This window comes from Centrocercus urophasianus, unplaced genomic scaffold (genome assembly GCF_019232065.1).
Source record: "Centrocercus urophasianus isolate 14NV4802_14NV808 unplaced genomic scaffold, USGS_Curo_1.0 seq_28, whole genome shotgun sequence".
NCBI lineage: Eukaryota > Metazoa > Chordata > Aves > Galliformes > Phasianidae > Centrocercus > Centrocercus urophasianus.
The window spans coordinates 8,600,941-8,628,778 of record NW_024884844.1 but is presented as its reverse complement, the minus strand read 5'-3'; the positions used below and the strand labels follow the sequence as shown (position 1 = coordinate 8,628,778).

Genomic DNA, 27,838 nt, shown 5'->3' with positions numbered 1-27,838 from the left:
TTGATGACAGTCTGTACTGTTTCCCTTTCTTCTTCTAGTCACTCCAGCTGCAGGACCCAGATGTCAGACTCAGGAATGTATTTTTCCCAGCAGTGATATCTGATTCAGTTGTTGGCACCTCTGCTGGTGGTTATTCTGATGCTGCCTGTCCACAGCTTCAGAAGATTAAACAGCAGAAAACTTGGTATTATTTCTAAGCTAAACACTTTTCAGTTGCCTTTTTATAGGAACTGAGTATTGAGTATTTATTAAACTACCGATTCTATTATTTACTTTATTTGCACTATGACAACAATCATGCAACTGTAACCAGAAGCAAGCAGAAAGCTTCCAAAACAGCGACACATCAAAAGCAACTACTTTTGATAACTGATCCAATAGAAGAATGGTAAATATAAAGCAACCAAAGGCCAAATGTGAGAGTAAGGAAGATAGAAAGAGAAAGGTGATAAAAGAAATTAATTAAAAAGATTTTAATAGCAAGAGATGGTGAGAAAATAAAATATGCTTAAAACAGTCTAAAAACATTCTGCTGTATCTCTAAAAAGTGAATTTCCTTAAAAAAAGATGCAAGGAAGAAAGTTCTTTCAGATTAATAACTTACTGTAATTTTCATTCTTCTAGCTTTGTGCTGCAGCTTACTCATATACTGGTCTTGAGTACTGAATGAGTCAAGCATCCTCCCAGGAGCACTGGATAGCACCTGTGCACTGACTTTCCTACAGCCTACGTGACAAGTTCGTTTTCCTGTGAACAGATCCCTCCACTATATTAATTCTCCTGTGTAATAAATTTAATTTTGGAAAAGCCTCTTTGTCTAAATATTACCAGTTCCTTTGCATTGAGATGCTCGTATAGTCATGAGAAGACAAAAAAAAGGCAACATGCCACTCTCATGGCATTGATTAACAAATTGCTTGGTCAAGAACTAACAGCATTAGGCTGAAGGAGCTAGCTCAGGGCTAGGAGAAGGGAGGATAAAGCTATTAATGAGATAAAGAAATGGAAAGTGGTGAGTAACCCATCAGGCAAGTAGATAAACCGCAGTGTTTGGAGATAAGAGAATGTTACTTAGCAGCATTTGTATTATCAGCCCACCTGATCTCTACTTCAAAATATCTGATTCAAGTTGAACCCTGAGCTGATAAACTACACCTAATGCATGTTTTATAGATTAAGGAACTATGACTAAGAGTTTAAAGATTCAAAATTTGAATATATCTCTTGATCCAGAATTTGAGTGCCAAGTTTGATATATTTGTGAGCAGTTCTTCAGCAGTAATCATTGTTTGTTACTAGACAATAAATAAGAGCTGCAAGGGCTCAGGTTGCTAATGCTTCTGCCATTTCTCAATGTTTATAGTGTCCCAAATTAGGAACAAAATGTAAACAGAAATATATCAATTGGTAATATTCTAGATTAAGGAAAGAGTGAGAGAGTTAGACTGAAAGGAAGATTACTTTTTCAAAATCAGGATTCAGTAATTTCCTCAGTGAATAGATTATATTTATTTTGCTGTTCAGTCTAGCAAGATAAACTATACATCACACGTTTATATGCACCTCGGGCAGGAAACAACAAAATATACAAGAGTTCTCAAGCATCTAGGTAGATAACCTCATCAATTTTTACAGGACAAAGATCAATAGATGAGAGTATATAATCAGGCTGACAAAAACTAGAAACTATCAGATTCAAGATTCAATCCTCAATACAAGGAGGTATTTCTTCATACTGTATTGATCATTTGTAGAACTAAAAGATGCTGTAAGTTTAGAAGTATATAATAATTGATATCACGAAATTAATGGAAGAAAATTCAACATTGGCAGTTAAGTGCAAAGAGGCCGTATCTGAACTGAAAACCCCTGGAGGCTGAGAGTATGCAGAGGAAATACTGCTGTATGTTTAACATCTGCTTACACTCTTCCCCATATTCTGGTGCAGGCCAGTGGCAAGACAATGACTCAGTGGCTAAGGCAAAACTTTGGTCTGAGGCAGAGAAGTCATTCCTACATTCAGGTTCCAGTTTTTGAGAAAGCTTACTGAAACTACAGGGATGCATACATTCTTACACGTTACCATTCTGATCGCACAGCATAGTGTAGGAGCAATCAGAAGAAGTATCTTATTGGAAGAGAGAAAGGTACTGAAAGTGTACAGTATTGTAAGTACAAAATAAGAGCTTCATGAAGCTAGAGAGGATGACTAAAATAAGTAACATAGGAGTTTGAGAGTTCTGTGAGAGAAAATGAAACAGTTTCTTGAAACGCTGTCAGCAGGGAGACCTTCCTCAGATTTGGCTCTAGATAGAAAGCTAAGGGAGATGAAACTGAGGACAGAATATATTTCCTCATTTAGACTGTGGCATGGCTGCTGCATCTTCCTTTTGTCAGGGGGAGTCAGACTTTTTTCTTTATTTGGACTGTTCAGATGCAGCAATGGTTCTCACTTTCAGCAATGTGAATTTCAGAAGTGTCCAGATATGTACCCTCAATCACCAGTCATTTCTAAAAACGTATTCTTAACAATTTAGAAACATCCAGAAACCACAATTACAAATCACAGCTGATACTAATGCATAGCTAAGGACTATGGCAGCAGGCAGCATCCATAGCTAAGGCCACAGAGATGACAACAGGCAGGCTAGTCAACAAGAGAAAGCTATCCAATAGGAAAACAGTGAGAAAGAGTGAACTCCAGTGGTTTGGATCTGAAGGTGAAAACAAAAGAAAATATGAAGAGTAATAAGACCAGGCATACAGATGGAGAAGCCATTTTACACCAGGAGAATATGTTCTTTGGTCTTCAAGTCATGATAGGCGCATTATTTTCCCCTCAAAAATATTTTACTCCAGCAGCATGAAGAAATTCTAGTTACACTTTTCCTACATTTGGTTTTTTTCTAAACCTACGGAGATTAGGTGCTGTTAGAAACAATCAGTTACACTTGTAAGTGTGAAAACTGAGAATGTTAACATATAAATGGAAAAAGGAAAGCATGACTTTAATTAGCTATTTTGCACCTAAAAGCCAAATTTGTGACACCTTATTAGAAATAGATTAGAGATGAAACACAAACAATGGCAACGAGTTGAGAAGTGCTAAGGGCATTATTGCATCATTCCATTCACAATCACTCTGTAATACATCAAGATTTCCTACAAGTGGGATAAACAAAAAAAAAAAAAAAAAAAAAAAATCAAGCTTGTCTACATGTATGTAAGCAAGCCAGCTTGCCTCTGAGCTCCGCCTCCTGCGCCTCAGATCCTAGTGACTGGAATTTATTTCTTCCCACATCTACTTCCCAGCTACTTTTTCAGATTGTTTGCATAAAAAACAGCTGTTCAAAACAGTAAAGGCCTTTTTGACCTCTGTAACACCAGGAGAACATACATAGACTTCACAGCCCTGGCTTCCAGAGGACCACCAGGTCAAGCTGAAGATGCAAGAGATTTTCTTCCTCAGCACTCTGAAATATGCATAACAAGAACCAAACACCACCTGTGTTTCTCAGAGAAAGAATAGATCTTTTTGGTACCCAGTACATCATCTTCATTGCATCCACAAATCCTGGAAGTGGACTCTGAGAATCCCCATGGCTCCTCCTTGTAATTCATCATTCATCACAGCATAGTTTGTACATTACCCTAGCTTCAGAGGCAGAGTACAGTCAAAACATCCTAATATTGAACAAGCCAGTTGCAGTAAGAAAGCATTTATAGACAAAGAGAGGATCACGCACTGTTTTTATGTTGGTGTAAAATATATCTTTTGCCATTACTATAAACACTGATAAAAAGGAGAAAAATATTACAGATTTCATAAACTGAGACTCATAAGGCTGCTCTGCTCAGGAGACTTGAAACCTTGTGTCATAAAGTGTACTGCCAAACACCAAAGCCAGAAGTGTCTAAAACCAATGAAGCAGACAGCAAACAATAACAGAACATCCCCTTGCTATGTGGGTTCTTCTACTACTTACTGAAAAGTTTGACTCTTCAAGACCTTGTGTTCATTATATCTACTGAAGATGCACAGGTCAAAGTCATGTTTGTGTTCTCAGAATGCAAAATTTCAAGGGAATGGAATAGTTTCCAAAGCTAAGTGGGCCTTCATGACAAGTGGGCCTTCGTGACATGACAAGACCATCCACCACCTTTTGCAGGATAGATCCTTGCATTTGGAATTGATTCCAGGCACATCAGATCTGGTAGATCTTGATTTTAACCAAGATGCATTGCTACATATACATCACAGGCTGCACTTCAGAGGAGAATTACACACTGACCACGAGTCTTAATGAGTTGAAGTGCAAAACATACTGTGGAGTCTGTGAAACGTTCGACCTGCCAGCTACCATGGTAAGCATAGAATATGACTTTGTATGAGCAACTGCCACTGCAAAAACCTTTGATATTGACTCTTTGGTAACAGATTAAACTGCACAATCCTGTACAAACAGCAATACTGGCTGCAAAAGTGTGAAGAAATTTCATATGAAGTAGATCACAGTACGGAACTAAATTAAGTGAGAAATGTGACTTTACCCTTTGGAATAATAGTGGCCAACATCATCATTCTGAACCTGAATTTGATAATAAAAGAATTAACTAAAACCTAAGGCAGCTTCCTAACCTATTCTTCCTTTCATGCCAGAAAGTAAATCTTTTTAAACACTTTTTCTTTGATATAAAAGAGATGTCCTGTAGCTCCTAGATTGTATGAGCAGCAACTTCACCCAGAAGCTTTGCTGTAAAGACAACAGTTGTGACTTTACAAGACACAAGGAAAGGAAAAGGCTATATTTTAACTATGTGACATGAGACAATGGAAAAAAATCTCAGGAATAGACAATACATGTATCCTTCCAAAATTCCATAATAGTATTTGTTAGAATTTGAACAGTCATGGCATCATCCTAGTAAAAGCAGTTACATATGAGAAACTCCAAGTGTGTAAAACAAGGTTAAAAAAAAAATAATCAAATATTTTAGCGCAAAGCTACATCACTGCTCCAGCAACCAGAACACAGGTAAGAAAATGCTGGCTTTTTTCCCCCCTTTCTCTTCTCATGGTATTGGAAAAGATTACCCAAGCACTTTTTCCACTGACAATCAAATTATAATTAGATAGTCTACTAAACCTGATATGTGAAAATACAATGTGATTTTCTTCCCCTTTCAGCAACTTCTCCCAGCCAATTAATACCCACATTCAGGAAGGAATGCTGCATATTGCTAACATGCACACTGAGTATCTATTTCAGGCACTAATTTAGAACTGTGAAGAGATTTACATTTTTCTAACTATAAAACTGGACTTGTAATGCCATTGCACGTTATTTGATTTTTTTTTTGGCAGATTTTCCTGAAATACTCAAAACCTACCTAAGGATATGCTCAATGCAAAAAGGATTTTTTAGCTCAAAACCCACTGTAAGCCAATGCAGGAAAAAGAAATTCTTCATTCTTTAGTTAGAAATGCAGCGTTTAAGACTGTTAATGTGTTTAGCATTTAGTTTAGTTTCTCTGTGAGAGCAAACGGAAACACAGGAAATTCCATTTAACCATAAAATGTAATTTTTTTCCCCCTGTGATGTTGGTTAAAAATCGGAGCAGGGTGTCCATGCAAGTTGTGAAAGTGACATCACTGGAGAAATTGAAAACCCAAATGGACACAGCCCTGTGCAACCGGTTGTAGTTGACCCTGTTTTGAGAGGGGGCTTTGGGACAGGCAGTCAGCTGAAGTCCCTTCCAGTGTCAATAATGTTGTGATCTGTGAATGTGAGAAGTACTGGCATTTAGGAGATTTTTAAGTTTCCATTCATTATCAGTTCTTTTTCAACAGCACTGAATGCCTAAGAATCATCTCCACACTCTATTAAAATTACACTATTTTGATTCCCAGACTTCTCTTTACTACTAATGAAGCCATGCTGTTGTTTTGAACTTACCAACTCTAGCCTGATTTACTCACAATCACTCATTATCCTACTCTTCATCCATTCCCTTCCTTCTTATTTTTCCAGAACAAGACTATTCTGACTTCAACGTCTTTCCTCTGATGCAATCCCTCTCTTTACAAACTGTTTTTTTTTAACAAGTTTTTTGTAAAAATGAACTGCACGTTTTATCATAAGCATTTCTCCATATATTCTCCCTTAAAATATAGAGTTGATCACAGAAATGTATGTTTCACTGATTAGAATCGTGGATGATGATTTTAATATACTTTATAACTTTTATGAAACAGTTATCATTAAGCAACTGGTAGCTCATATCACCTGATCCACAAGAAATTTTTTAAACAAGCACACAAAAACTTTACCTTTCCCATGCAAATTAAGCACATTCAGTATCCAATGTTACAAGTCAATACAACCTTTTTATTTTCAGAGGAGTGAATTAATGCTACACACCTGTTGCTGTCCTCAGCTCTTGCCTGTATCAGAGGTATTGAGCTGCATGAGAAATTGTCCTTTCAAGTTACCTATTTGCATATTTACATATTTAATATTTGGCAGGCACAGGTATCATTAGAACACAAATTCCCACTTTTGTGTATGCAAGCATACTGTGTGCAAATGCTTACATCTTTGCTTGCATTCACAATTGCCACTTTGAAAAACACTTTAGCTATTTTGTTCTTTGCTATGATATGGATTTACATATTAAACCAATATTTGTCATTCTATCAATTCCATTATAGATATCTTTAGTATCAGGAATGTGAGATGCAACTTCTCTAAAGTACATCTTCAGTGAGACTTTTGCAGTGACAAGTGGGCAAAGCTCATCAATCTTGTTCTGTGTTTCACAGCAGGACTGTATTGCATTTTGGGAGGACAATTTGCAGGCAAAAAAAGAAGTTTCATAAACATTCACATTCATCATTGCTAAAAATAAAATGCATACACTACCAAAGGCATTTAATAAACAACACTTGTTTGAGAATTGTATTGTTCCAGGAAACACTTCAGTAGGCCTCCAATCAGGTCTTCTTTTGAAATTTTGTAAGATATCTGTCTTTGAAAGCATTTCAGACAAGTTTGTTATCAAAGAATTATTGATACTGTGAAAGAACAAACTTTCTATTAAGTTCAAATAACTGACTCTTTAAAAAACAGATCATGTACCTTCCACACGATATGAGAGGCAATGACTTTTTGGATAATGTTGTAAATACAATCAAAGCACTTTAGTTCCATTTTGGCTTCTTAGAACTACAACAGAAGAAGAAAGGAACAGCAATTTGCAAGCAGATAGAAAACAAGGCAATATAAATAGAAAAAACAGTTACAGTTAATGAGATTTGTTTTCATTGGAACTGCTGCTGGGTTTCACTTTCAAACCACAGAGTTATCTGCTTTCATTTGATTAGAGACAATTCTATGCAATCTCAGCTGCTTTGATTCTCTCACCAAGTAAAAGAACAAGTGTGTTACGCTTAAAGAGAGAAAACTTTCATCTTAAGAAAATGCAAGAACAAAGGAAGTCTTCACATTTGTATTTGAAGTAAGTAGACAATTGCATTAAAGATAGCGCATCACTATCTGGCAAGGATACTGGTGGAGAAATTCTGACACACACCCACAAGAAATGACTAGAACTCAAGAGATCACCTTGAGAGTATTGCTGGGGTTTTGTTTATACAAAACTCGTTACGTCAGATTAGTTTTTTTCTCTTCAGTACTTGCTTTTCAGCTTTCCCTTTCTTGCAGCTTTTTAGCACTATCCTACAGTCTCCCAGTGGCTAATGACTTTTCCATCTCCCTCTACGCCATCAGTAGTACTTGCCATGCTTTTGTCTCTTAAACTATTTCATAGATTAACACAAACAGGTGAATTATCAAAGCAATTTTTCAGAAACAGAATAAAGTTTGAAATTCGCTGCTTCTACTTCATTTCTCTTGCATTTACAAAAGAATATCTGTTGCTCCTGCTGAAAGCTATTTGCCTTTGCCTCTTCCTAGAATCCTGGCCTTGCTTGTTCTTCTATGTTCACAGATTACCACAGCTACAGTATTTGTGACTGTGCTTTTACAACTCATTGGTTGTGCCACTGCATTACACTCTTAAATATGCACTCCTTCATCACCTAATCATTACTTATGTATTAGAAAACCTTCTTATCCTTACTCAAAAAATCATACATAAGATACTAAGCATATTTATACTTCAGAAGTTATATTGGTTTCAATACTGTAGAAAGCAGTGACAAAATGTGAAAAATCCCTTGATAGCCAAAATACAGAAACTACAGCAAACTCCTGATGAGCCAACACAATTGCTCATTCAGCCTTAAAAGTCATTCCTCAGTCTGTCTGAAAAGATCACCAGGGCCACTGTTATTCTCAGCCCATACCCTACTTACAGGCAGAATTTACTAAGGACTTCAGAATGCTGTTCAAAAGACCAAATATTAATTACAATTGGTGTTTTCTCTATGAAAATACTATAAAGCAAGACCTGAAACAGTACCAAGTTATCAAGGGTTCAACCACAGAGGATAAAAGCTCAGCTGTAAGTGACAGAAGTAGAGTCTCCAGGCCCAGTGTCTAGCACACCCTGTGGCTACAAAGTTGGAACACATCTAATGGGCTCTGACAGCAATTCCATGCAAGCTGTGTCTGAGGATCTTCGGCTCAAAGCATACCACTTCTAACAGGGACCACATGGTACAAAACACCACTGTTGACTCATTGACTCTTTGTATTGCATCTGAATTTGCTCCGGAGAGAAAGCAATCATTTTGTGAAACAGAACAAAGACTAACTAGGAAACAAAAAGTTCTTTTCACAAATACATTATGTTTCTAGTAGTAATGATGCTGCTGTACAGGGACAGCAAATATGTTTACTAGACAAAAGAAGTTGCTTCACTTGAAGTCTAAGATGCGATTCCCCAGGAAGTCCAGCTGTTATTTCAGTTAAGTCAATTTGTCCAGTAAGAGATAGCACTTCTTCATATAAGCTTGACTTAATATTCTCTTATTTGCTGTTTCAAAATATTTTAAGTTAACAGAGTTCATATGTAAAGTGTGTGGCTACTTTTAGTGCACTAAGAGTTAGGTTGTTGATTTCGTCGTTTATATCATTTATGAGTATGTTATTTTTTTTTACCTTATGCAAAGGCTTCTAATACTTGAATACTTCAAGCTCTTTCCTTTGCTTACAAAGTAATCTACTGTCAGTGGAGACATGTTAAATCAAGGATATGTTTTAACGGGATTCCCAGGCCCTAATAACCATCACTTCCTGCATTCATAATAAAAACAGTGTGAGATGGCTACATTCTCACATATCAAACAAGCCTTCAGGACAGCCCAGTTAAATGATTTGCCAAAAAACTGGTACAAAACTAGCAATTTTCTAAGTCTTTCTCAATTAGCCACATAGCTTTTTAGAGCATATGAGGTTAAATGCTAATCAGCACTAATGAAGCTCTTGATTTAAATCGCTCATTCTGTGTTTTGAGATAACTTGGGTAATTTAAATGAGTTTGAATGATACGCAGTATTTTTTTAAACAGTTAGCCAAACCTTAATGTTTTTCTTTACAACAACATATGGTATACTCATTACTTAAAGAGTGGTTCTCAGAAGTACACATCTTTCACTATAACCAAGTGGAGGAATTGAACTGGGGACACATCTGCTCATATCTGTTAAATTCTCAACACAATTTCAATCATGATGACACCTTCAAACACTGTAGGCTTTTTCTAATATAGGTGAATAACAGGAACATGATTTCACTTCAACAAAAATCATCTGAAGTTATTGTCAGAGTAAAAGAAAAAAAAGAAAAACAGCTGCAGTATTGAATCATGTAAACACAATGACAGGGCTGTGTAACACAGGCTCCATGTTATAAAGCTTTCTTTTTTCCTTTAAACTAAGGAATGTGTAAATGGTAATCACTGCAGTTCAACAGAAAAGCAGTTTACAGCACACCCAATAACGTGGAGGTGATCCCTTTTATTGGGGCAACTGAAAATATAAGAAAGAAGTCTTTGAGAAATTTTATTTTAATTTGTTTTATCAGAGCTCATGAGCAGTAAAAGGAGAGAATCAAAGGGTTTCTCTGTGTGGTGCCTCTTGGTAAAATAATCAGCTTTGAAGTTATTCTTTGGATAACACAAGATACTGGGTTAAGTAAGGGGCACCTCCTTAGGATTTACTCTCATTTGACATGGCGTTGCCAAACATACGTAAATTTTATAGCAAATTAAATGTGAAAACATGTATTATATTAAAGAACCCTATATACACTAGGACTGCTCTCTAAATAACCACACAACTGAGAAGTCGTCAAAGGAAAGCACAAGAGGGTAAAACTGATGAAATTCGGGGCAGGGGGGGAGAAGTGAGGGAGGAAAGTAAAATGGAACCATTGATTCACTGGTGTACTTATACTGATACATTACTCCAGCTGGGGAGTGGCCACTGTTCAACAAGTTATCAGCAATGACAACATAGACAATCGAGAATCTGTATTTAAATATAAAAGAAATTAACTGAGATTTGTTCTTAATCTGATAGCCATCATATTTTGACAACTGGTTTTTAAGAAACACAGCCCAGTTCATGATAAACAGAGCATTCACAATGACTGAAAAATCTCATCATCATTTACTTCATATGTTTTATTTGTTAATTCTTTGATTTTGTCTGACAGTAAGAAGAAAAGTTTAAGTATAGAGAAAGAAATGGAGAACAAACAAATAAACAAACAGAAGATAATAAAATGAGAAAAAAATAAAGCTTCTCAGAGCAGCTTACATAAGATCACAGACTTTCCTCCAGAATTTACAAACTGAATATGTTCTACCTTGCACTGTATCTTTCCACAGCACGTCGCAATAAAAGCCTGTATATATTGGAATGGTATCTTGTTAAAAGCCAAGGTCTTGCCTAATGTTGTCATACAAATATGATATATTTGTTTGAAGTAGAACACCTTCTTAAAAACAACGGTCAATGTATGAACATTCTTCTTCCAGAATAAAATCATCCATGAGTGAACTTACACTAACAGCAAAATCCTCAGAGCTTGTTTCGATATGCTTAATGATCTGTCTCCAATATAGAAGTGAAATTAAATATACACAGCTTTGAAATTTGTTTCTTTTGACCTAAGAGCGTTTATTAATTATTTGTGCATCAAATAAAACTAAAAACCCTTCTAATCCTGATCTTTCCTGGTACAAAACAACAGTTATAAAACTGAGATTAGTCTGGTTACTTTACCAGACCATAAATCATTTTGCATAAATGTTCATATCTTTATGCATGTTGTCAGGCAATTAGAAAGCACCAGAATTGTTTTTATTGTTTACAGTGCATTCAGAAGTCGACCAGCAACCACAGCAGGATTCTGAGTGCTGCAGTGCTCCCCGCTGCCCTCCATTAAAACCCACAGGTCTGGTGAGGTATGCACAAACCTTCTGACACATTGATCAACGCCCCTCCTACACAATTTAGATTACCCAGTGAACACTATTTATTTTTATTCTTTTGAAGGAACGGAATATTTGTAAGAAGTGTGACTGTTTGATGTTGCTATGGTCATTACGGCTTCCTTCTGCTACTTCCATATCCTCATTACTGGAATCAGCAAACTGTGGCTTTTGCTTGACATTTATTTATTACCAGCTGATTCCATTTTATCACCACAATATACTTACAGATTACATTAACTTAATTGAAAAAAAAAAATCTCTCTTGCTATCACAGAAAAAAAAAAAATCTACTGAGAATGCTGAGTAATAATTTCTGATAATATTTTGCCAGTGGAACATGGTATTCCATGAAATTCCTTAAATTACCCCAGGTGTCATTTAAAAATTATGTACAGGATATGATACATAAGAATGATACCATGCCAAAATGCAAGCAAACTTAAGAGTCAATTAAGAAGAAAAAAAGAAATCTAGGTGTCAAATTCTATTCATGAAATCTATGGAAACCACATCAAAGTGAGTGAGATTTGTATCAAATATATTTTCTGTGATACCTGAATGAAATTGAGTAAGTGTTCTCAGAAAACTATGTCTGGGCAAAATTTAAAAGCTCCACCTGGGTTTGCACATGGACTATCCACTGCCAATTAATAATGCACACAGAAAATCCACCCTTGAAATCAGCTACTCAAGCTGGTACATCACAGCTTAATATACTTCACAGGATGATTAGAGGAAGTTTGTAAAAAAAGAATTTCAGAGTTAACATAGGCTCTCTGCTTTGAATGTCTTCTCTAGGCATCAAAGAAAAAAAAACTACTGCTGCATTAAAATGCACAGCAGCAAGCACTGCAACTAATCTACTGCAGTAACTTTTTGTTCATTTTGATAGTGGATGGGATTACCAAGATGGAGCAGATCACTGAAGAATCACTTTGTACAATAAAGCTCATACCACAACAGATGCAGCAATAAAAGTGTTAGGATACTTTCAGTCCTTCTCAGCCACAGATCCTTTGACTTTTGATAATGTTTGTTGAGTGAAGACTTTAATGAAAACAGTATTTCAGAACTTCCTTCCTTAGCGAGTATACGTCCTCACCTTAACCTTGGTTTAACATTGTTTTTTTTTGTGTGGGCTTTTATTGTATTGTGCAGTATGGCAAATCTGATAAGGGAAAAGTAAAGGCTCAGCCCAGTACTATTGTATCAGAATGGCTGAAATATTCACGCATCCTGGAAAAGCTGGGAATTTGTGATCCTACTTTCAGAGATAGAATGGATACATGGTTCTTGATTACAGAAAAAAATTCTCCTGCAGTCAGACACAAAGCTGAATTTCAGCTGTATTCTCTGATGAACAATCAACATGGCTCATTTCCTGGGCTTTGAAAGAAAAACTGCTTCTTGCACAACGTAGTGAACTGAGAGTAATAGGAATGATACGCCAGATGACAGCAGCAACATAGAATCTACAAAAAAGACCCTAGATGTCTGCACTTGTGAATTGCAGTATGAATGTCATAGATCAGTACATTGGATGTTTGATTCACAAAGATTTGCTTCCTTGAGTGCAGCATATGCTACAGCTGTACCTAGCACAGCCAGCTGTTATCTAGATGGTTAGTTCTCCCCACACATCCTACCTTTCTAAAAAAAAAAAAAAAAAAAACAAAAAAAAAAAAAAAAAATAACAAAACCATAACACTTACTAAAAGGCAACAAGAAAATAAAAAGTTAACCAGTAATTTACATTCTGGTTTTCAAAGGAAATTACTTATTTTGTCTACCTTTTATTAGAGTTTCTTTCATATCTCACAGTGTGAGAAACTGTAATTCTCTGTTAACTCATACAACAGAATTTCTCAGATGTAATTTTAAAACTGTGTACTGTTCCTTGAGTATTTTTTGCAAAGAGAGCTTCCTAATCTCTACCTCCACTACAGAAAATCACACAATTATATAATTGAGAAAAGGTCCAGGCTGCTTTTATCAGAGCAGCTTTTCAATGTTAGTTTCATTCCTGAAATTCAGATGTGGCTGGATGCTGCTGAAAAGTGGCCTTCACGCAACAGGACAGTCTTGCAATATTGAAATTGCTCATCATAAAACAACAACAAAACTTTTAACAGTTACATTTTTCTGTAAGGGCCTGTATAATCAATGAATATACAGATCTTATAATTCTGAAATACACCAGAGACTTCGGCTAAGCAGGTTATCATATCAAAAAGAGAATAAATAAGAGAGCACTTACCTTTATCCTGGGCTCCCTGTAAAACTGCAAAGGAGGGATCTCCAAAAGAGATCCTTCCACACTGGCAGACAGCTCTTAAATGGGTCCAGGAGAGGTGCAGCCAGGCTCCTCCCCTTCCAGCAGCACAGGTGAATTGCCTTCAGCTGTGCTCCTAGAACTGACTCATTGCTCGTCTCAGGTGGTCAATCAGAGGTTCAGGCCCTGATTCAGCTGTTCCCATACGGGCCTTATAGATCATTTGAAGTTCTTACAATGACCAAGATAAGTTCTCTTTAGCCTCTTAAAAATATATTTTATATTTTTATATTTAAAAAAATAATCCCACCACTAACAATTTTTGGATTGAAAGAAGTTCTCTTTACAGGCAATCCTTTTCAAAACTACTCATCACACACATCCTTGTACTTCTGGTAACTGTCAATGATTGGCTTCACATTAGATGGAATACTGGTCCAGCTTAAAAGAACATTTCCTCTTTGGATATTCAACTAATTCCAACATTTTCTTCAGGGTTTGAGTTTTCACTAAGAAAGCATGCTGCAACAGCCTCTGGTGAAAGCTGACTTAGTGCTCATTTTTGGAATCTGATGGTGAGTGTGTGAGTGTGAGAACTAACCAGCTAGATCAGTCAGTTGCTAACTTAGAGTGGTCAGAGTGTCAGTCTTCGAAACAGTTTATTGCACAGCTCTGGCAGAAGAATTTAATTGGAGCATTTTAAAGTTTGTTACATAAGAGCAAGGACTCTGTATTTCTGAAGTTAATAATGAGATTTACGATAAATATTTCTGCATGTAAAAATGAATACTTCATATCTATAAAGGAGGGGGAAAACACAACTGGACAGCAAGCAATAAATGTGGGCCCTTCTGGAAATGGCAACGTTTCCTAGGAATCAGCTCATTAATTTTCCCTGGGAGGTATGCAATTGAAATTCAGTGAGAGTTAAACACTTGACTCCCTTAGACTCATTCAAATCCCACCTGTAGTGATATTTAGCTAATTCCCAAACTAACTAACAGAAATTAGTCACTTGGCATAGCTATCTAGTTATTGGTCACTGCAATAGATGCTGTCCTCAGCACAGCATTTAATGATGTCATTACAGGAGCTTGCATGTCTTTGCTGGGCTAGTGGCAGCTGAGGTTTCTGGCGTGAAAGCCCCATCACCCAGAGTGCCACATGGGGCAAGTAGCTGCCTTAGAGGATGCTTCTCAGTCTCCACAGTAACATCATGTGTGCATATCCAGCCTTCTGCAAGGACTTTCTGATTTCCAGAAGCACGCCTGTTCACCTTGCACAGAATAACATATTCTGTGAACTTGACCATCCTCACATGTTCTACCAAATCAATGACATTACATCCCTCTGTCTTGTACGAAATAAAATAAGGCATCTCCGGAGAGCCTTACTCTTTAACAGCCACAGTTTTTCTCCCATTTCCTAGTTTACTTCCCCTCTTTCATTCCTGGTGTCCTCGCTCTGCTGCCAGAAACGTCTGAACTGGTGAGCTCACTCCCCCACTCCTTTCTTCCTTTCTCTCCTTCTCTCTTGGCTGTCCACGGATTTCAATGGGCTCCTGCAGCTACCCAGGCGGACAGCATTCCGTTGCCATGCAACTCCCTGAAAAGAAGCACATGCTGCTGCTGCACAGACAGAGCCTGCCCGTCTGCTCCAGTGATGCTGTGGCCTAATTTCTACCTCTGTTGTATTAGTTACAAAAGGGAACATCTCCATAGTAGAGGATTGGGGAGTACTGAATTATTTGCACTTCTTTGTTTGTTTGTTTTTTCCCCGCTCCCCTGATTGGGTGCATCCTCTTCCATCTCAGGGCCCCTAAAAGTCATGCATGTCTAATCTGTGTGCACACATTTGGGATTGTTTTCTGGGCTTTGCAGAATACTGACAGTTTTCTTTTGGCTGAGTTAACAGTACATACTGATATTTGCCAAGTTTTCCTGTAGCTCTCACTTAAGGGCAGTTTTGCACGCAAATTCTCAAGGCAGTTCACTGTTTCCTACCTGACTCTTTATCACCCGGGTGTTGTGCTGACTTTTTTTTTTAAGGCCTCTTTAGGAATGCAAGCACATCTTTTCTCATTTTCCCTCCTTTCACTGTGCCTTCCTGAGAACAAAGAAGAGCTAACTAAAAAATTCCTTTGTTTTTTCCACAGACTGAAGAGATATCAGTTTCATTCATACATTTAGGTTTGGTCTGCCTAATGTTCTTAAAAGCCAAAGCCATACAGATTCAGATTTTGGGATGAACTCAGCTCTTCTCCTATAATCCATTGCTGCTATTATAGACGGTACTGTTATTAGATAAGAAACTGCAGTCAAAATAATAAGCAATTCTCTTTATATTTATTGATAACTTCCTTAAATTTATTGCCAGCATGTTTTTATGTTAGTTGCCTTTTGTCAGTTCTGTCACCAACTCAGCAGCTCCCTCAATCTGCAAGCAAAGGTGAACCTCAAAGAGAAACTGTGCTGCATTCAGCCTGACACAGTCTAATATTGCTCTGGTGCTCTGAGCATTCCACTGATTCTCCTCTCACCTCTCGGCTGAGTCTGAGTCTGAAGTCCCAGTTCTCATTTACAAATCCCTAATTTGGTTACTACGCATCTAATTTAAGTGCAACCAAGAATCTTCATCCACCGATCCCTAGACTCAGCATTACAGAACAAATTTCTGCCAGCACTGCTACATCGATGCACACTGTGAAAACTTCGTAACCTCCAGCCAACACTGCTGTACCAATAAATGCCTGGTGCAAGTGCATTTATGCCACCAGGGCAGCACATTTGTCAGCTTAGTTTGCACCTTTCAAAACTGTGCCATAACTAAACAGAGAAAAACCACAGTGGCATGGAAAAACATGGAAAAGGCAGGTGCTCCATAACAAGCAGAGCCAAGGCCACTGCATGTAGACACATTACAATTAAGGCCCTGTGAGAACACAGAGACCCAAGAAATCTTTAGAACAGTTCCAGCCCACATGCTCCAATTCTTCACATCTATGACACAGCACTCAGACACTTTTTATCATGTCTCGACCTTTTGGTGCACTAAGAAAATTGAAGAGTTTCACATGCTATGAAATCATTGTATTGTTTACAAAATATTTTGAGAGTTTCTGGAGAGAGAAGTCCTATATAAAGGCAGAACAATTGTAATTGCATAAGTCACACATATACAGCATTACGCAGTTCCTCAAACGTCCTTCCTCCCCAAAACACACTCTGCATAAGATGAAATACAACTTTATAGCACTAAAAAAACCCCAAAACAACATATCTTAACACTACATTAAAAATTCACAGTCCCGTTTGAAGTCTAAAAGGGAAAACCTGAAGGGAATCTAAAAGGGAAAATAAGGCCCAGAACTGCATATGGCCACTTCAAAGCTAAAGAAAAATATGAGTTCTTTTTGCCAAAGAGGCAAAGAACCGAAGGATAACAACACAAGTTAATTTGCCATTCCGACACCAATTTCTGACTCACTGCTCAGAGGCAGTCTGTGTGTTACACCAGGTATTTTCAACTCCTGCATCAATTTAAGATGATACTACAATTTGGCTCACTGCCAGGAAGTGGCAAATGAAATTACGTTCCAGTACTCGCACTGTGAACACACAGCTGGCTTCAAAGGGAAATGGACTAATCCTACTTCATTTCCCTTCTTCAGTGTATGTTTAAAGAGCTTTGGTGTGCTGAAGGAAATGGACCAAAATTCATTAGTTTCCTTCTGATTCAGCCCGTTGCTGTTGGAATGGGAAACAGGGACGGCAGGATCCTACACAATTTCCTTTTGACGTAGACTTTAAGCCAATTCTGCTCTCACTCGTGCACACACAAATCTGCACTAATGATGCCTGTATTTAAATGCAGCACCTCACAAAGCTGGCTACAATGTATAAAGCCAAAAAAAGGAAAAATAAATATTAAAATGAAAGTACCCTATTTCACTTGATTCCACTGATGTCTTTTGCCAATTGTGAGAAACTATGCATAACTGAGAAGAAACTCAGGAAGTCAAGAGATGAACTAGAAAGAAACGAAAGAAACAGAAGGGGAAAAATCAATAGAAATTGAAAAAAGAACAGAATAATTTTATAAATGTATCATATACATTATATGCTATTCAATGAAAAACAACAGCAAACTAAAATACCAATTACTAATGGCTAAACTAAACCCCAGGCATTATTCTGACTTTTTAAAAATTTTTTTGGAGATGATTTATGAAATAGAAACATGAATTTTAAATCAGTTAGCCTGGATAGTAAGTTTTTCCTCTCATGCATGAACAGACCTCTCAGTGTTGTTCTTCAGAGCTCATGTTATATTTACACGAGCTTTTCCAAGGTTACTGGAAGCAATTGGGTTTCAAGTGATTCCAGGCTGTATTCTGTTCAGTTTAAGGCCAAAAAATTTGAGACACAAAGCCAGAACGCCCATTTTTCCAAAGCAAACCTAAAACTACCACCTAAGCAGAAAATGGCTTGTGACAAACAAAGGAAGAAAGCTACGAAGTTCATAATAAGATCATGGCTTGAGTTGAATCAAATTGGAACAACATGTAAAAAATGTTTTATCTTTTTTTTTTTTTTTTTTTTTTTTTTTTTTTTTTTTTTTTTTGCAACTGCAGTGAAGAAAAAGAAGCATTATTGCTGAGCTGAAGAGTTGCCCCAGTTTCCACCATCATAATTTAAATCATGAATGGACTTATGACACTGCTTTTCCCTGGCAACTATGAATACATGGGATTGAAGCAGTATTTTGCACTGAAAATTATCCCAGACACGGAATCAACTAAAAAGCTTTTAAAATAGAAACACTGTGTCTGAGAAGTCAGGAGCAACACTCTCAGAGAAACCACAAGCTCTCTGATGTTGCAGAAGACTTTGCGTTACCTGCAGAATGACTTAAAACAAGATTATTTTTCTTTGTTATTCTAGGTTAATTTCCAGTCTTTGACCACAAGGCCATAATTTGAAATGCTATTCGACCTACTGTAGAAGGAGTTATATGACATTCATGACTTATACAGATTGAAAGCTTGATACAGAAACAATGGCATAGCTACAACAATAACACAGACAGTCTGTTCTCTTTGCGTGTACAGCCTATTTTCTTACTCAAAGGTTGAACTTTGCATCCCCATCTTTAGTTGTAATTAATGAATACTGAATGGCAAGAAATCAATCACCACTTGTAGATGATATCTCATTTCATTTGCTTGCTTGTGATATTTTACAGCTCAAACATCCAAAGCCAAAACTAGCTTAATTGGGCATTTTTTTCTCATTTCTCTTGGTTAGTGTACTTCAAATTGATTGCAAAGTACAAGAGAGTAGATGGTATGCAGACAATTCTATCTCAATCAGATCACTGCATATAACATTTTCTTAATCATTTCTTGTTTGCTGCATTTATCTCTCTGTTGTTATTATTCTTGCTTGCTACATGGATTACACAAAAGAGTTTGCTTGTTTGTTTTGTATTCCCTTTGCAAAATCTGCATTCTCCTTCTTTCTATTTCCTCAGTTTTCTTCTCTCTCATACAGTCCCATCTCTTTTTGCTCCTGTTCTGCATGCACACTGTATTTCATCTGGTGATACCTCAGCATTCAAATTTCCCTCCAAGTAAAGTATTGTGGATAAAACCATTTTCTAAATGTATCTGCACCTCTAACAGAGATAAAAATTTCATTTTTACTGTCAGAAATATTTCAGCTTGCAAAAAATTCCTGTAAAACCTCTTCTTCATTTCTAATTCCTAAGATTCCTGGACTGTTTCTTTGAAAATCAAATTGAAATCCAAAATGAGAAATGCAGTTCAATAACTTAACCAACCACAGAGACAGAGTTACTATTTACAAATGGGAGTTAGTGTGTGAAAGCAGAATGTGGCTCTTGAAGACCTAACAGGAAAAGATTCTTTGATTTATATCAAAGATGTCTGTAAAATTTCAAATAGAAAGTACTGAAAATCCAAGGGACTGATATTAAATACTGCAGCAGTAGGGAGAACACAGCAACAGAGGAACACCTGCACCCAGAGCCATTTTTGACAGGTACCAACTGGCCCCGTCTGTCTGCAAACAAGACTGAATTTGCTATGGAAACCAATTCAGGCTGCCCAGTGGAGGGTCAAAAGTGAAAGGAAAGGAGTCAGAGGGCTCTAGGCAGTGTGCATTGTGCAAATGCTTGTGCACACCTCCTGGACAACAAAGGCATGTTGTTCTCTCATCCATGGTTAAGAGGAACAGGGATCAAGAATGCTGTGTAACATTACAGTGACCTTGGAAATAGGTACTCTGCAAATGCATGATGGTTAGCTCTAATCATATGCACAGATGTACCACCTGCATCCAACAACCATACCACCTTTTTTACACACCACAAACTAGGAGAAGTTAGATTTGATATCTGCAAACTTACTCTCACTCACAATTTTAATCTATGACCTGTCAATATTACCCTGACTCCTTGCTTCTCCAGATACAAAATATCACAAACTACCACTCAACATTCTCAACTGAATGTATGGCCTCCTAAGCCATGAGGTTAAGAATTTTGATATTACATTAAAAAACGTATTTCCCAATTCAATGACGAATGTACTTGCTCTAGTAATTGTGTCCAAATGAAGAAAAATGAGTCTTTTTTAGTGGAAAGCCATTTAGAGGAAGCAGACGTATTAAAATCTTCTCCTGCTCAATCATGGATTAAGCAGCTGTCTATTTACCAGGGCTATAGAAAGACTACAAACAGAATCTAGTCTATTATTATGTATTAAAAAGTGAGCTTTATGGATGAGAATGACCTCACTTGCTTCACTGTACCAGTTCAAAAAATGCAATTTTAAGTTACTGAGAAATGTGGAGAAATCACATTAAATGCTTCCATTATCAGTACCAAGTGTGCCCTCTTATAACTTACATGGGAAAACTGCTTTGAAGTGCAAACCCCAGCACTAGTTGAAATGAACAGAATGCCAAACGATGCTTCAGCAACACTTAGGAAAAAATATTTTAAATTTACCTTCATTTGTTTGTTTAATATCTATGTCTCTGGTTCTAGCTAAGACAGGCTAGCTGCAACACTTACAAACTTTGCTGATATTAGGTGAAGTCTGGAGCAATGGAGCCGTGCCCACATTAACCCAGGCCCGCTGTTTTTAAAATGCAGCAATGCCTCCAAAGACCACGCTGCTGTTTCTACACTATCTCAAAATAAAAGAAAGAAAAATCTAATGCTTTCAGCATACAGTTTGAACTGCAAGAACTTTTATGCACCTTTATTGATGTTAACCTCATGATCATGCATTAGTTTTTTCCTATATCACAGAATCATAGAATGGCCTGGGCTGAAAAAGACTGCAAAGATCATGTGGTTTCAACCTCCCTGCCATGGGCAGGGTCACCGACCACTAAAACGGCTGCCCAGGTTATTTCAGAGCAGAAAAAAAGAGAAAAGAAGCAAAAAGCAGAATTACTTTTGCATTCCCCCTTTCCTGTTGTTGGTAAAAATTGTCAGTAAGTTAACATAAATGCCTTCTTTATAGCATCCCATCTGTATGCTCTTGGAAAAATCAATCTGGATTTGTTCAAAACAAACTGCTCTTTCAGATGCTCAGTTAAAAGTCTTTTACTAGGGTTTGGGTTTTCTTTTTTTTTTTTTAAAGAAACAATGATAGATATCAAAATGATTTGATATCACATAATTATGAAAATGTTGTATTGTAAAACAATCCCAACCAGATACAGTAACTTGTACCCAATTGGGACTCAAATCTACATCATTTACTGCCACAGTAGTGCCACAAATAAACTTTGCAATCATGAAAAGACGACAGAAGTGCAGTACATAGTAGATAAACACACACTGAGCTTCCTGGACATTCTCAGTCCTACGATCATAGACTGATTTGGGTTGGAAGGAACATCAAAGACCACATAATTTCAACCCCCTGCCATGGGCCCACTACACCAGTTTGCCCAAATTCCCATATCCAGGTTGGCCCTGAACACTTTCAGGGAGGGGCATCCACAGCTTCTCTGGGCAGCCTGTGCCAGTGCCCCACCACCTTCATAGTAAAGAATTTCTTCCTAAAGTCTAATTTAAATCTGTTTTCTTTTAGTTTAAAGCTGTTACTCCTTGTCCTGTCACTACACTCCCTGGTAAACTGTCCCTCCCTCTTTTCATGTAGCTCAGGATGCAGTTGGCTTTCTGCTAGTTCACATTAAGTTTTTCATCAACCAACACTCCCAAATCCTTCCCCGCAGGGCTGCTCTCAACCCATTCATTGCCCAGCTTGTATTTGCGCTTGGGATTGCCCCAACACAGATGCAGGACCTTGCACTTGGCCTTGATGAACATCATGAAGTTTGCACAGGCCCACCTGTCAAGCCTGCCAAGGCTTCTCTGGACAGCATTGCTTCCCTCTAGCAAGTCTCAACTGCACCACGCAGCTTGGTGTCGTCTGCAAACACACTGAGGGTGCATTCAGTCAGACTGTGTCACCAACAAAGAAGTTAATGAGTGCTGGTCCCAACACCAAGCCCTGATGAACATGACTCATCGCTGGATGCCCCCTGGACACCAAGCCATTGATTGCAACTCTTCGAGCACAACCATCCAGCCAATTCCTTATCCATCAGATGTTCTGCCTTTCAGATCCATGTCTCTCCAAATTAGAGACAAGGATGTTGTACAGGACAGTGTCAAATGTCTTTGCTATTGAAGTATATTTACATGCCAATGGCCCAGCTAAAATTATAAACTGGACAGAGGCACACAGTATATCATTGAATCTTATAATCTAGCTGTTGCAGGTGTAACATCTAAGTAAGAATTCAGGAGAAGTTTTTCCTCTTTAAAAAAGAAAAAGATCTAAGGGGAAAAAACAAATTTCTTTCTTTCAGGCTGTATGTCACTATACAACTGTTAGAGTTTGTGTTTAACACTAACCAGTCCAGCTGGCTTCTTTGCTTTCGCAACAGTCTTCATAGCTTCCTTCAGTTGTTTTCTACAGTCTTCCTTTGGCTCGCCATGTTTATAGCACTAGGAGAGGAAGAAACAAAGCAATTGTAAAGCTTGTTAAGAAGTAGTTTATGTACTATTAAAGGTGGCCTCCCCACTTCCAGTTCCATTTGTTCTTCTTCCTTCCCAGAGTGGGGCAAATCTTTCCATTTAAAATCTGAGCACTCTTTAGCAGTCAGATCTCTGAGAAAAGCATCCAAAGCTAAGTCCCGATCTGTCCCAAGCTTCTGAAAAGCTTAGATTAACATTCTAAAAAGCCAAAGGATCACCCCACAGCAGTTAGAAATCTACAGATGTACTGGGATGCAACACAATTCTCATGTAGTCTTCGTACTGGGTGAAGAACTGCTGATCATGGCAATGCAGGTAGCATAGTGGCAGCCTCTAAATGAAAAAAATCTGAAGATGCACATCTCAGAATGACTCACCCTACAGAGAAACATGCCTTTGCAAACAGCTGTGCTATACAAGTACTGCCTATTAACTCTTTCTCATTCGTTCATCATACAGCACTCCAGTGGAAATTTTAATCCTTATCTATCTATATTCTTTAGACCATTTCCTGTTCTGTTTCAATAAGGCCAGCCAGGTTAGTTGACACTCACAGAACTTTGCTAACCAGGATCTGAAATGGATAGGGGTGTCAGTGGTTCAGTTGAGGATGTGGTTTCACATTGAACTTCGGTGTAAATGCAAGTTGCCACAGGAGCTATGTGGTCGCTTGCTTTCTTTAAGAGAAAGTACTTTTTTTCTTTTAGAGAGTACCCTGGACCACCAGCCTCTAATACTTGCACAGGTAGAAAGGGCTACTGCCCTATAAAATATTAATTAATTATGGACAATTTACATATCCATACATTTTTTCATTTGTAAAAAAGAGATGGGATATCAGGTTAATTGTCCTGTGTACCTGTTACCAGCTGTGAACATACACTTTACATCTTATCACCTATAAAAACAGCCAAGTGTAGCAGAGAAACATCCACGGTAGGATAAAGAACTAACCTAGGAGTTCTGTGTGCACTCCCCACAATTTATAACATCCTAAAGTTTATAAATGTCTACAAGCTTGCTCAACAGACAAGAGTGAGAAGAAGTACAGCAGAAAAAGCAGCTGCAGCTTGTACAGCATAAAGCTCACACTGATGTCCCCAGAACTGGAGGTGAGCATTTCACTTAAACACATTGGTTGCTCAGGATTAACATCATGTTCTCCCTGCTCTCTCTGGAAGAAACAAACAAAATGTTTCTAGAACTCATGCTTGCCTCACATAAAAACATAAAACGTCAGGTTGGCAATGTGAGATGTTCAAAAATGAAGGCCCAGGTCTTACAGAGATGTGATAAATTTGGCACTGTATATCACTCCCACTACCTGAATATGAGAAGAACTTTAATTTCTGGGTGTTCAGACCACTCTGAAAATATTATTTCAATTCCATATAAACTAATTAACTTCAACCCCAAATATTACATTTGTGAATCTGTTCTGATCAAATTTAAAATTTCTACTATTTCTGACACATGAGCCATCCAAAATGACCACCAGTGTGGAAATTTAAATGATCAGAGCACATCTTCGTTTTTTCCCCTGAAATTAAAACGAACCACCTGCTTTATTTTAAAACTCAGGAAAGGAAAATCTTATAAACTCAGAATAAATAAATATAAGTCCTCCACAAACAAAATGTTTGCAATTAAAAGAAATTCAGAACAGAATATATCTCTTAAAATAGAATTTTCTGAGTATCTTTGTCTAAAGCCCCCATCAAATAAAAGTTGATTTTTCTTACTATGGCAAAAGAAAAGGCTGAAGTCATACCTAACCCAAATCACATCATCCTAGTGAGAGGGAATTATCTCAGTTTACAGGAGAGGATTGATCCTAATGGTGTCTGCCTGAAGCTCTCAGGTAGAGAAAAGCTTGAGCTCTAATGGCAGTGTGCAGAATGACCCATATTGCCTTTTGGCTAAGTGCTACTTCTAGCAGGCTCTAGAAGTTTATCATCACTATATGGTAATTATGACTTTTCTCAGACACAAAGAATTATGGCTTTTATCAGTGGCTCATGCCAAATCTGAGTTCTTAAAAGAAATCAGCCCAAAGCAGGTGCACAGAGCTGTCAGACCTTGAAATTTGTTTTGAAACCAACCACCTGTTAGTGTAATTGTGTAGCTGTTTTTCCTGGCTTATGGGATTTTAGTTCAGCTGTTGTTCTCATGCTAACGCTTATTTCCTCTAGGAATCAGCCTGTCTGTTTACGCAAACTTACACATTTCTATGTGACTGTCTTCAAGCCTGATTCAATGCATACATGCACAATGTCTGTTGTAGCACCTTTACCCAATAATACCCTTTATTTACAAACTAGCTCACACTGCTTCAGGAAAATGTCTGAAAAGCAGCGTGTACCATCCTGTTTGTCACACTGAATCACTTAGATGACTCGACTCTGTTTCTTGTTTGTTTTAGACAGCAACAAAGAACTTGCAGTGGATGATCTCAAAGATCAGATTTTATGTGGGTGCCTGACTCACGTTTTACTGATAACAGAGCACTGTTTCTGCAGCTGAAAGAAAGTTCTTAGTCAGGATTTCTACTGAAACCTCTGTTTCTAAAGGTTTACAGCTTCACCCAAAGCCAACTGTGGGTTAGAAGTTATCAAAGACACTCGGTGCACAGGAACACTTAATCAAAAATCTGATAGAAAAATTCTGCCTGCGTGTGAGATAAAAGTGTAAAAATTATTATCAGAAAGACAATGGCTTAAGATGCTTTTTGTAAACGAGCAATGGCGTCTAAGAAATAACAATGGGCTTGCACTTAAGGGGCTAGTCAGAACTGCGGTTCCTTTATGCTCCAGATTGCTGTTTTCAACCTCCTTTGGACAGGAGCCACCTCAGAAAAAGAATTGGGCACTTGGGTCAAAACAATAGATGAGCTGTTCACAGAACGTCTCCCGGCACACTCGTTCCGAGTCATCCTGCAGCTCCACACTGCCCTCCAGGGAAGGCTGTCACCAAAGTCACGAAGTATCCCTCAGTTTCCCTCAGCCGGGGATTATTCCTCAGGAATACACATAACGCGAGTAAGAAAAATATAGCTGACGTGAACATATTCAGAAGCTATTTCCTGACATAAAATCGGTAAAAGATAAATTATAAAGATTAAATATTCCACACGTTCTTATTCATGCACAGATAACTGCTATCCAAACGCCTTTCTCAAGCATCATACAGAGGAAACGATAAACAATTTATGGGTGATAGTTCATAAATAGAAGCAGTGCTGTATATCCAGTGGGCACAGATATTTCATAGTGAAAGACATGATTACTAGGTTTATGCAAGACATGAAATGTGAGTTGTTAGCAGCTATTTAGAATCATTTTGGGGCACAATAAACGGTTGCCGAGATTTATCCTATTTAAATGTATTGCCCGTCCCTGACTGTAGTGCATGTTGTCTTGCTTTTATCAGAAGGAATCCTTTCAAAATGGAGAAAAATTGAGAAACTCAGTTGTTTACCATTGTCTTAACTTAAAAAGACTTCATCTTTGTGCAGAGTTCTGTTAAAAGAAATCCTGCTTATCATAATCACGTACTTCCCCAAAGTTCCTGTTTTTTTAGAAGTCTTATTAATTGCAAATGTTGTTTACTAGAGGAAAACCGTGATTGAACTTCTGAAACAAAGAGAATAGTTGCAACTTTAATCCTTTCAATAAGCCTTTGTTTCCCATTGACTAAAAACTTCCTAAAGGAAGGAGAGCTGCGAAAATCCAGGAAGGAATTAGATTTGCCAAATTCTGTTCCTACTTGGATTTAGATGCAAAGCCTTTGTTGCTCATTGTACAAATGTTTGAGCAAAAAAAAGAATTATCAATGTATTAAAAAATACATTTTTGCCAGGGTTGAAATTTATAAATAGAAGAGCTTTCTTTAACCGTTGAGAACTATATATATATTTTTTCCTTTTTGTTATCTAAGAGGAGTATGGGTTGTGGACTGCTGAGAACCAAACAAGAACATAGATACATAAATTAATATGGAAAGGAAAAATCAAGTGCAACCTCTTACTTACTATAAGCGTGCTTTGTAGCATCCAAAAGAAAGAAATCTTCGAAATCCCTTTCCATGACAACGAGTAATTGCATACTGGAAAGTACACTACTGTGGCAATAAAGCTGAATTCCCAGAAGACCTCTCAGAGACACTACCAATTTGTTTTGTATTTTTTTCCACATGCTCCCGTTAACTCTGTACCACTCTATGCTCTTTGGGTTTTAACTAGCCAAACAACATAGAGTCTAGGTAAATATATTCTCACTTAGTGCATAGGCCACAAGCCTTTTTCATTTCTTAGGTAAAAATAACATAATGCAATTCTTATCTCCTTCCCATCAATACAGTTCATATGTAACTGACAATTCCTTGAAAATTAAAGAATACTTGAACAACCATTTTTGCAAAGTGCTACATAGGAATAGACTGTGGAAGGTGCTGCCTACTGTCAACTTCTCATGATTCCAGTGTTAGTGTTGTATAGTGTGTGGCCCCAGCTCTTAAGTAAAACCATCACTATGTTTTAATAAAAGTATGGCAAAAGTTTGGCAAGGCTCAGTTGCAACACTGAACTGGAAAGGCTACACTATGAGTTCCAGAACGGCAGACAAAGAAATGCTATGGTTAACATCATATCCGCACTGTTTACTGCTAGCTCAAACTATACAGGGGGCTGGTGATCTTCAGAATAAGCAGAAACAAATGCCTCTGGATCCCTAGTGAGACACAAACACCCTTGTAACATTAGTAAGACAGACATACCTGTACCTTATGTTTAGGATATTGCAGGTTATTGCCTAAGTTTCAAGGATATATGGAATATTTACCAAGACCTAAAGATCTTCCTGTGTGTTAATAGAAATGTGTGGAGTACATCCCCCAAACCACCACACAGCGTTAAGATTAGATTAAATTGTAGCTACAGAGAGAGGAGCAGGACTTCTGCACCTCAGTCTTCACCACAACATCTGACAAGCTCCCCTCTCCCTTTAAGATAGAAAAAGC

At 37.6% G+C, this 27,838-nt stretch overlaps 1 long non-coding RNA gene across 1 annotated transcript in view; it reads right to left on the bottom strand.

Moving 5' to 3' along the window:
- LOC122164858 overlaps positions 1-27,838 on the bottom strand; it is a 68,619-nt gene that overhangs the window by 38,782 nt on the left and 1,999 nt on the right. The window contains exon 2 of the long non-coding RNA XR_006170328.1: positions 22,700-22,792. This is a non-coding gene — a long non-coding RNA (uncharacterized LOC122164858). The remainder of the gene's footprint in view (positions 1-22,699; positions 22,793-27,838) is intronic.